Genomic DNA, 12531 nt, shown 5'->3' on the forward strand with positions numbered 1-12531 from the left:
CCAAGGTGTGATCACTCCTTTTTAGATGCAGACTAACGAGCAGATCTGATTTCATGCAGGTGTTAGTTTTGGGGATGAAAATTGACAGGGTGATTCCATAATTTATTCCTCAGAATTGAGTGAGTCCATATTTTTTCCTCTGCTTGGTCTAAAAAAGTAACCGTTACTGACTGCCACAATCTTTTTTTCTTGATTTCTTATAGTGTTTCTTAAAGCCAGAAAGTTGCCATTTGAAATGACTTTAGTTTTGTGTCATGTGATCTGCTTTTTTTCTACAAAATTAAACAACTGAATGAACATCCTCCAAGGCCGGTGATTCCATAATTTTTGCCAGGGGTTGTATATTCAATTGAATACACCACAAAGACAAGATATGTTCAAACTGATTAACTTTATTTTTTTTTGTGCAAATATTTGCTCATTTTGAATTGGATGCCTGCAACACATTTCAAAAAAGCTGGGTATAAAAGGAGCATCCGTAAAAGGCTCAGCCATTCACAAGCAAAGATGGTGCGAGGACTTTGTGAACAACTGCATGAAAAAATAGTCCAGCAGTTTAAGAACAATGTTTCTCAACATTCAATTGCAAGGAATTTAGGGATTCCATCATCTACAGTCCAAAATATAATTAGAAGATTCAGAGAATCTGGAGAAATTTCTACACTTAAGTGGCAAGGCCGAAAACCAACATTGAATGCCCGTGACCTTCGATCCCTCAGGTGGCACTGCAACATCATCGTGTAAAGGATCTTACTGCGTTGGCTCAGGAACACTTCAGAAAACCATTGTCAGTTAACACAGTTCGTCGCTACATCTACAAGTGCAAGTTAAAACTCTACCATGCAAGACGAAAGCCGTACATCAACAACATCCAGAAACGCCGCCACCTTCTCTGGGCCCGAGCTCATTTGAAATGGACAGACGCAAAGTGGAAAAGGGTGCTGTGGTCTGATGAGTCCACATTTCAAATTGTTTTTGGAAATCATGGACGTTGTGTCCTCTGGACAATAGAGGAAAAAGACCATCCAGATTGTTACCAGCACAAAGTTTAAATGCCAGCATCTGTGATGGTTTGGGGGGGTGTTAGTGCCCATGGCATGGGCAACTTATACATCTGTGATGGCACTAACAATGCTGAAAGGTACATCCAGGTTTTGGAGCAACACATGCTGCCATCCAAGCAACGTCTTTTTCAGGGACGTCCCTGCTTATTTCAGCAAGACAATGCCAAGCCACATTTTGCACGTGTTTCAACAGTGTGGCTTCATAGTAAAAGAGTGCAGGTACTAGACTGACCTGCCTGCAGTCCAGACCTGTCACCCATTGAAAATGTGTGGCGCATTATCAAGTGCAAAATGCGACAACAGAGACCCCGGACTGTTGAACAGCTGAAGCCGTACATCAAGCAAGAATGGAAAAGAATTACACCTACAAAGCTTCAACAATTAGTGTCCTCAGTTCCAAAACGCTTATTGAGTGTTGTTAAAATGAAAGGTGATGTAACACAGTGGTAAACATACCCCTGTCCCAGCTTTTTTGAAACGTGTTGCAGGCATCCATTTCAAAATGAGCAAATATCTGCACAAAAACAATAAAGTTTATCAGTTTGAACATTAAATATCTTGTCTTTGTGGTGTATTCAATTGAATATAGGTTGAAGAGGATTTGAATTCTGTTTTTATTTACATTTTTTACAACGTCCCAACTTCATTGGAATTGGGGTTGTAATACAATTACTGATTACTGATTATTCCTTGAAAAAGTAACTTAGTTACTTTACTGATTACTCAATTTTAAAAGTAAGTTAGATTACTAGTTACTTTATTAGTTGCTTTCAGTAGCTGCCGACAATGTCCCCCCCCCCCCTACCCAGCCGCCTCAACATGAAAATGATTACCCATTTTGCCAATACTTACTTTACAGTCACCCTTTCTTGACTTCAGTGAACATAAATACTTGTTTTATAAAAAATAAATAAATAAAGACATATTTCTTGACCTCATGTTTAACTGTTGACAGCACTGTCATGGTAAAACATACAAGTTTTAGCCTACATTGTTTGCAAATGTAACTGTTAAATTATTTCTAACATTTAAATTCATTCTAAACATTTTAGTTGTTGAAATTATTGTTATTATTAATATTATTATTAAGGGCCCCCCCATTCTCTTTCTGTGGGAATTTGCCCCTGCCTTGTTTGAGCAGAATGATAACATTTCTTTATGCAGAAAACACGACCAGATTGGTGGGTAAGAAAGTTTTATCAGCATTTTTTACATCATGTCATCCTCAGAAAGAGGCTTGGGTGCATTTGGGTGACAAAAAAAAAGGGTTAGTATTTGTTAACGCATCACGGATCAACTGTTTTCAGCGAGCACACTCACAGAACAGCACAGTTAAAAAATCCACCATTGAATGTATATTTAAAAATGTCTTTGTAAAGGCATAGCTCGGAGCATCACCGCGCTGGAGAGACAACTGTTTTTCAACTCGGACCTGAGCAGCCCTGTGCTCGTAGTTCACTGAAAGTAGGCGAAGTGGGCAGTTCAGGCCTCCACTTGCAACTCGTCAGGACACCTGTTTTAAAGCAATCGACCCACAATACAAAAATAACAGTAACGCACAGTGACTCAGAGAAGTAACTTTAATCTGATTACTGATTTGGAAAGATTAACGTGTTAGATTACACATTACTGAAAAAAGCGGTCAGATTAGAGTATCGCGTTAGTAACACATTACCGGCATTACTGAACATGGTTGAGTCCACAATTGCTGAAAGTCTCTGATAGCAGGACCCTCGAACCAACAGTATACCAGCTGTTTCTCAAAATAACCACACTGCAAAGTAGTTATAAATCATTGTTATACAATGTGTTGTATAACAATTAACACACCATCACCCCCTTCCATCCCAGTCCCATACAGATGTCACGAACAGGGTAACTATAGAGAACCCATTTATTGTAGCGACTGTTGTTTGTTTCTGTGGTAAAGTTGGAGATTTTAATATAAGCATCTGTGGACATTCTTGTTGGCTTCATTTTCCAGCACGGGAGGTTCGGGCTCACCTCAAGTCCATTTTGAAGCATGTTGTTAGACAAAGTCAATATAAATGATCGCCCAAGCTTTTATACATGCCACCTCATAATAACCTGTCACAGCATGAATCTTAATGAGATCTGAATTATTTTGTGTTGATTGTAGCATCATCTTGCATTTGCATTGTTTTTTTCTGAGCAAGAATGATATACTTGTCTTTTTTTTTTTTTTTATCTAAGATGTTCAGTCTACCCATACTTGAAACCACTGGTATCACTCAACTGTCACCTGACGCGTAAAACTGACAAGGCAGCGCGGCATTCGTACCCAGAGTGATACACCTCTCAGCTCGCCCAGGGCTAATCAGCATCTGTTTGTTTAATCTGCTTAATCTGCTGGTGAGTTCCACTGGGCGTGCCTAATTAGCAAAATTAATTTGTTAAGACATTAGTGTCATTAGAGACGGCCAAATGAAGCTGCACTTTTTCATGCAAATAAGGCTGTAAATCTGGCTTGGCTGTGTTACCTCAATTAGGCCGCTTCTTTGATATCTGCCTTCTTTTCGCTCATTCTGTCCCCCTGCTTTTTCCTCCCCTTTCATCTTCCCTTTCTCCTCATTACCACTGTCAGATTTTGTAATCATGAAATACTGCTATTGTCTGACAGCAAAGATGGGGTGGGAGGGGAGCGGGGTAACAAGGGCTCTCTGAAACTGCTCATCATAGCAACAACAACGGGGGAAAAAAAAGGGATCTGAGTTTTCAATTAAGTCGCACTCTGGACCATCCGGCACTTGTAGCCTTTACCATCCGTGCTACCGGTACTGTGCGTGTTTGTGTGTTGGAGCAGGCGCATTTCTTCCACTGTGTTGGTTTGGTAATTAGTCTTCCATGCAGTGCACCCCTCACAAGCCTGTTTAAGGGTTAATGAGGCCCCAGCAGCTTCTCAGCATGGGCTTGGGGGTTATGTATGTGGGTCGGGCTTGGTTCAGGCCTGGCTTCTGGAGGAAACCGCCCATAGGACTTCCCTTTGAAGTGTCACCGGGTCCCCCCTTGTTCCGGGTGGCTCCTGTTTCATTTGTCTGCGTGGCAGCATAAAATATAGATGAGCTGCCAGACAACACAATCTATGCACTTAAAAACCCCTCCCTCCTCCTTCGGACCACCCCCACCCCTGACATTATTCACAGATTAAGCAACGCCTCTCTGTCACCCGTTAATAACCTCACTCTCTCCCGATCCAGCTTTGGGTGGTGACAGTGAAATGACACAACATTGCGTTTGTTAGCTTCATGGTTGCAATAAGTGAACCTGATACCTCCAGAGGAGCTGTTGGTTTCAGCTGTTATGGTAGATAATGTAGGAAAGGACAAAGTTTACAACGTGTATTTGCTATCATTGCCCTGAGGTGGGATTTTGTAATGCGTAGTATGGCAATAGAAGTACGAGTGATACTGCAGCCTTGGGGATTTGTAATCGCGGTCTCCATTGAGGCCCTGCTGTATTTCATCTCTTCTTGTCCCAGTGGGATGTCCAGCAGCCCATTTGAACATTACTAGTGAGGACTGAGCTTCAGTCAGCTGTGTCCACTGAAAATAAAGGCCACATTACTGTGTGGTGTTAAAACAGATAAGTCAGAGGGAAATTGGGTAGATATTTCCTGTGGTACACAACCTACTTTATCACAAGCCAATCTCGAGCAGAAATTGGGATTGATGTAGAAATGCAAGTGAACTGCTGGCATGTTGCTGGAGTAGAGCAACTGCACATTCAATATAGTCAAATGTTATACTGGAAACTGCCGGTAATTCTAAGGAAAAATGTTCAGCAGAATTAAATGGAAACATGATGCCAAAAAAATTGTTGCAGACAGGTGCAGAGCTGATACATGAACACTGTCCATAAACAGAAAGTGTTCATGCCTTAACTACTCGTATACCTAAACCAGGTTTGAAGTCCAGTGCTGTATGAAGAGTGCAACACTCAGAAGGACCTGACATAAGTGGGTTCACAACACTTTCCGCTTGCTTACGCGTGCGGTTGACCAAAAAAAAACCTTAAAATCAGCTGTCCTTGCTATATTACAATAGTTTCAACCATTTGAAGTGTGATTCCATCCTGGATGGTGATGACTTCTTCATTTGGAGTGAGTTCGGGATCTTCTTCCTCTTCGGGCTGCTGCACTTCAGTGATGTGGGCATCGTCATAGCAGGCGATTCTGGATGATTAGAATATTTTGGATGTGACCTTCCTCATTAGATCCTTCCAACCATTTCAGATTGGGCCAGAATTTATATACACGCCCATGCCTCACACTTGAGGCATGCGCTCACCCCAAGCGCCCGAGGCACATGTGGGGGACACGAATTTATACTCAAACCTGCTCCTCCCAAAAACGGTCAAATCAAAATGGACTTTTATACATTAGTCTAAATTTTGGGGGTCCACAAATCGACCACGAGTTACGCAAACATGGGTTAAAGGGGTTTACCTGTATGACTATAGTACTGTGTGTGTGTGTGTGTGTGTGTGTGTGTGTGTGTGTGTGTGTGTGTGTGTGTGTGTGTGTGTGTGTGTGTGTGTGTGTGTGTGTGTGTGTGCATGCGCTAACTGATTCAGCACATTTAGCAGGTATTGTTAGCCTGATCCAGTAGCTGCATTTAATGCACGGTTACTGAGAAAATAAGCAGATTATAGATTTTAATGCCCTCACCAAACCTAATCATTATGAGAACCACCTTGCAGTTCCCAAAAATCTGACTTAATAAACACCAGAAATGAGGATAGCCTGTTAGCTTAGCTAGTTCAGGCATCTTTCATCACACAGCAGAGCCACTCACGCTCCACCTCTTTATTCATTTTTACCCAAGGCCAAAATATGACCATGGTATTGCGAAGAGTTTGCATCTGTCTGTCTGTGCTCAGCATAACTCCAGTCTTATTACTGCCAGGGTCTTCAAATTAAATCCATTAAAAATAGATGGAATGGACATACAAAGGGTAAAAGAAACAAAATTTCTAGGAGTCATGATTGATGAAGATCTTACATGGAAGTCACACATAAATTACACAAAAGGAAAAATAGCGAAAGCCATTGCTGTTTTGCATAAAGTAAATTTTTTGTTAAATAGTTATGGTTTATTAACATTGTACAATTCATTGATTGTCCCATATTTAACTTATTGTGTATTTATCTGCGGATCAACATGTAAAACTTATACACAATCATTATTTATTCTGCAGAAAAGAAATTTAAAAATGATTAGCAATAGTCATTTTAGAGATCCATCTAATCCATTATTCATTAAGTATAGGGTACTTAAATTTCATGATTTAGTTGATTTGAAAATATTATAAACAATGCACCAAGCTAATAAAAATACCTTACCAATAAACATTCAAAATATGTTTGAAAAAAGAGTAAGTAGTTATAATTTGAAAGGAGTAGAAGTCTTTAAAAAACCAAGATTCAGAACCAAAGTAAAGGAATGGAGTGTTGCAGTGAATGGTGTAAAATTATGGAACAACCTCAACAAAGAAATCAAAGAATCAAGGTCGCTTAAATTATTTTAAAAAACATATTAAACTAGATGTATTAAGTAAGTATGAAACTATGAAATAAGTCAGTGGGTTGTGACAAAGTCTAAAATGTAAGCTGTTAATAATGTCTAAAATGTTTGTCTAAAATGTAACCTGTTAAAAATGTAATCTTTTAAATAATGGCTAAAATTATGAAATAAGTCAGTGGTATGTGACAAAGTCAAAAAATGTAATCTGTTAAATAATGTTGAATAATGATGCTTGGAATTGAAAGATTGTGTTGTAAAAAGGGGCAGAAAATATAAGACTTGTTCTTCCCTCTGCTCCTTTTCATTCAATGTCTTGTAATATATTCATTTCTGCTTTTCTGTTTTTCTTTTAAATGAATGAAATAAATATTGGAAAAAAAATTCACAGGGAGCATTCTTGGGACACAAACCTTGGACAAGTTCAAAGATGGTTAACCTTGACCTATTCTAAGTGGTTAAAAGGTCACACAGTCTTTTATTGACTACATGCTCATACGTCTGGTGGTATTTTAGCATTTTGTTATGTTTGTGTTTGTCATGACACAATCAAAGTCAGCGCTGCCGCTGCTGTCAACATGAGAATGCCCAGATATGGGCTTCATATCAAGTGTTCCGAGTCTCTATGGAAAATGGATGTCGTGCAGGGTTTGTCCAGTATATATACATTCAATGGTGGATCAAATATATGCAAACATGAACTTTGGTTCAGGCCTTCTTCCAGACTTTAAGGTGCAAAACTGGTTTTAAAGCTCATCCCACAATCAAGTTTTATGTCTCTTTTTTTAGGACAACCTGTGCTTTCAGAATATCTATGTTTTTGTTGTGTTTTATAAGTGTAATAAAGGTTTACAATCAAAAATAGGCAAGGAAAAAATAAAGGGAAAAATAATTTTCCACACACATTTATTCAAAACACACAGCAAACTATAACAAATAACTGTTTTGACACTTTATAAAGGTAATTTGAGGTCTTGTGTGAAAGACTGTACAACAAAAAGGTTCAAGCAATAAACACAAATGCACATTTTGAACAATATATACAAAATGGTCTATGCGTTTTGTTGTCCATTGATATGGTAAACAGTGTTTTATGCAGAGAAAGCAACAGAGTTATTACAGAGTTATCCAGTAACATTCACATGCAAACTAGTGGAGCAATCCTGATAGTTACACACACTCTTTGTTTGAGCATGTGAGATTGTCATAAGAGGCTCTCCGTGTGTTCCTGCTTTCACTGATCACTGTGCGTAATGGCGCAGGGCACACTGAGTATGGACTAATAGTATGTACTCATTGGAGCACCCAGGAGGCTATTCAAACAGGCCAACTAGTAACATATCACTCCTGAAAATGATCTTTAGCTTTTCACGTGAGGTAAATCTGCCCTACGATTGGATTTTGGAAAACCATGTGACGGTGAACCAATTCCGATTGGACACTCACATTGCACATGTCATCACACAGCTTCTATGAGGAGTACAAAGATAGCTGATGGCTGGCTCGAAAGTCCACGGAGTTAACTTTTCAGCAAAAAAAAAGTAAGTTTCTATCTCATATCATTACAAAGTTATTTATAATTTAGTAAAGCTTGGTCTTAGCCATCGTATACGATGCCATCGACCCCACAGGGTTAAATATAGCCAAAGTTTTCCCATTCACCACTGAATTGTGCTCATTCATGATTCAGACTTTTTTAACACATAAGTAATTCCACCAATCTCTGGATTCTTCCATTCTGTTTGCAGAGACGTTCATCTGGGTGAATGTAAACAGTGCAGCTTCTAGAAACTCTTACATAGTGAAACAAACCAAAATAAATCTATATTGTAACAATTGAATTTGAAACATACATAGAACTAAAGTAGCTCTTCTAACTGATTTAACACATTGTTGATTTAAAAAAAAATGGAATATGTGAAGTCAGGGGCGGAGTGGGGGGACGCAGGGGGTGTTTGAAAGTTTTTAGCCAAGGTGTATGTAAACATATGTTCACAACTGCATATACTTTCTTTTGTTTTCATTTTAGTTCTTTTTATATCATCTCATAAACATTTAAAGTGAACTGTGCTGAAGATCCAGATGGAGTCGTCTCATGTTAATATTTTTTACTTTATTTTTGAGGCCTGCATCAATCAGGACAAAGTTAGTCGAGCATTAATATGTCCTCGTGATGACAAAATGCATTAGAGTGCAGAGGCACCACATTTCATTACAGACTACAGGGACCTTTAATTTCATTCCAGTCCACTTTGTGGAAATGGCAAAATGTTATTACGTTCAGCAGGTGTATCAAACTTTACATCTGTGCTATTTATTTTCACTTTATTTGCTTAAGTAACACAGGGGCATCTGTAGGTAATTGTTTTAAGCTTGAGAGAGTCTCTGTACATAATAAATCATCGCTTCCTCCTCTGATCTCCCGGGAACTTTGACACCGGCTAACTTTAAATGGTTTCTTTAGAACAACTGCACCTTTGTAAAACTTTCTCATCCCAATCATATTTGTTGGAGTAGACCGTTAGAGAAACGGGGAGATTACTTTGACCTCCGTCTTACTCCACATGTTTGCTTCAAAAGTGGAAATAGATAACTGAGCTGCGCGGCTGTCGACGCAGTCTGTTCTAATTACCAAATGCATTTTTCATATAAAAGAGGAAGATGGTACTCTACAAGATTAAAGGCATCATGTACATATTAGAAATCTAAATACGGATCCTTTAAAAATGGTGCTTGCATTGGTCTATTTAATTTAAAAATGCTTTTTAAAGGTATGGGATGGATTAAATGTGACAGGTGCACACGAACAATTGGGAAGCTCTGCCTTTTGAGTTTAATCTTTTCAGCAGAAGACAAAATAAAAATGAGTTTTGTCCCTTTGACAAACGTTCATGGAAAACAAACATGCAGGAGCCAGTTGAGCAGCGATTATAAACAACAATTTAACAATTTGGTTTCCGTATAACGCTGAGGAGAGCAGACAAGTGATGGGGATGGAAGGAGGGAGGAGGGTGGAGAGGACATTTTTAATCTGGAAATTATTATATCTGGACTAGTGACTCGTCGAGGTTTATCAGATTGCTTTTCCTAATCATGGCACCCTGCCTGTGTTTGATCTCCATGATGACCAGATGATTAGTTTTTCATGAAACCGTTCAAGCGAAACGCTCAAGCTTGTGCTGTGTTGATTTAGCTGTTTGAGAGGCAGCGAGCCCTCCGTCTACGGCCCGGCCAGGATCCCACATGGGACCAGAGAGGGGTCAGGATAGGTCAAGTCTATGGGTAATGATATATCACCTGCCATATAGTTAAGGCTTTGCTAATTCTCCTCTCTATGATGATCATTCCTCTGCCCTGTTGGCCCTGAAAGCAATGAGGCGACACAATCAATTTGACGAAGGGTTTAGGTTTTTGTCAGGGGAGTGACACTGCCCACATGCTGCAAATCAGGGGCACACTGCCCAGATGATCCCCTCCATGTCAAATGAGAATGTCATTGTCAGTCACAGGAAGTGCAGAGTGTGGAACACTCAGCATGTGGAAGCATGTGGTAGTGCCGTTCACCACACTATGGAACCCCCCTGGGTCCTGGATGACAACCATCCAGGCAGACAGCCTGTTGGCTTTTTCCATTTAGTGGTGTCCTCAAAGCTGAAGGACCTGCATGTTAGATCCTGCTCAAAGAAATGTGCTATATAAAGCTGACACCCCCACATGATGCAAACAATACTACTCATCTGAGTCTTCCAAAGTAACCATTCATTTGATGCAAACTTATGATCGGAATATACAAGGATTATCCAAAGGGACCAAGTATCAAAGACTTCCCGTCATTGCCTTAGTAGGCTATTTAGAGTCCAGGTCTCAGAAACATTCACTAAGACAGGAAGTATCAGGAGCTCTGTCCAATGACTTCATGGCTCCAAAAGCTCTTCCCAAGTGTCTCCTGATCTCAAAGGTTGAGAATGAAAGTCACCAGTGAGATAAATGAATCTCTCCACAAGTTTGACACTTCCATCACATACTGGAACAATTCTGATGGCTGAGTCCAGGAAATCACCCTGGATCTTATTAGTCTGGATCTTAGTGTTTATCTATGACAATCACAGTCGAACTTCTCACTCAGCTTCTTGAGTGCTGCAGTCAGGATATCCATTGATTCCACAACAATCAAAGCATCTTCTGCTAAGTCAAGGTCAGTCAAGCTTTCCTCACCGACAACGGCATCCAAGCTGCCTTATTCCATAATCCTACCCAGCACCCAGTCCATGCAAGAGGCAGCTTATGTGATCTATATTCAAGCTTGGAGAAAATGTCACTCTCTTACACTATCAGAAAGCACAAAAATAAATATTAATAGACAGAGAGACACTAACAAAAAGACAGGAACTGGAGGTGGCAGAGCTGAAGATGTTGCAATTCTCTTTGGCAGTAACGAGAATGGACAGGAATGAACATATCAGAAGGACATCTCAGGTGGGATGCTTTGGAGACAATGTCAGAGTGGAGAGATTGAGAAGATTTGGACGTGTGCAGAGGAGGGACCCAGGGTATATAGGGAGAAGGATGCGGAGGATGGAGACACTCGGCAGGAGGAGAAGAAGGAGACCAAAGAGGAGGTTTATGGATGTGCTGAGGGAGGTCAGGGGAACATATACAGGACAGAGTGAGATGGAAATGATTGATCTGCTGTGGTGACCCCTAATGGGAACAGCCGAAAGAATAATAATAATAATAATAATAATAATAATAATAATAATAATAATAATAATAATAATAATAATAAAACAGCATAGTAACTGAAATCCACAAACATGACCCAGCTGAATTTTCTTAAGGTGAACAACTTTCTGTATCACAGGTCTTGTTTGAAAAAATAGCACAGGGACAACTAACTGCATATTGTTCATGGGCTAACTCCATTTTATTGCACATTAAATGTTGTTTCAACTACAACCCCAATTCCAATGAATTTGGGACGTTGTGTAAAATGGAAATAAAAACAGAATAGAATGATTTGCAAATCCTCTTCAACCTATATTCAATTGAATACACCATAAAGACAAGATATTTAATGTTCAAACTGATAAACTTTATTGTTTTTGTACAAATATTTGGTCATTTTGAAATGGATGCCTGCAACACGTTTCAAAAAAGCTGGGACAGTGGTATGTTTACCACTGTGTTACATCACCTTTCCTTCTAACAACACTCAATAAGAGTTTGGGAACTGAGGACACTAATTGTTGAAGCTTTGTAGGGGGAATTCTTTCTCATTCTTTCTTGATGTACAACTTCAGTTGTTCAACAGTCCGGGGCTCCGTTGTCGTATTTTGCACTTCATAATGTGTCACACGTTTTCAATGGGCGACAGGTCTGGACTGCAGGCAGGCCAGTCTAGTACCCACACTCTTTTACTACGAAGCCATGCTGTTGTAACACGTGCACAATGTGGCTTGGCATTGCTGAAATAAGCAGGGACGTCCCTGAAAAAGACGTTGCTTGGATGACGGCATGTGTTGCTTCAAAACCTGGATGTACCTTTCAGTATTGATGGTGCTATCACAGATGTGTAAGTTGCCCATGCCATGGGGTCTAACACACCTCCATACCATCACCGATGCTGGCTTTTGAACTTTGTGCTGGTAACAATCTGAATGGTTTTTTTTCCTCTTTTGTCCAGAGGACACAACGTCCATAATTTCCTAAAACAATTTGAAAGGTGGGCTCATCAGACCACAGCACACTTTTCCACTTTGAGTCTGTCCATTTCAAATGAGCTTGGGTCCAGAGAAGGCGGCGGTGTTTCTGGATGTTGTTGATGTATGGCTTTTGCTTTGCATGGTAGAGTTTTAACTTGCACTTGTAGATGTAGCGACAAACTGTGTTAACTGACAATGGTTTTCTGAAATGTTCCTGAGTCCATT

This window comes from Thalassophryne amazonica, chromosome 2 (genome assembly GCF_902500255.1).
Source record: "Thalassophryne amazonica chromosome 2, fThaAma1.1, whole genome shotgun sequence".
Classification (NCBI taxonomy): Eukaryota; Metazoa; Chordata; class Actinopteri; order Batrachoidiformes; family Batrachoididae; genus Thalassophryne; species Thalassophryne amazonica.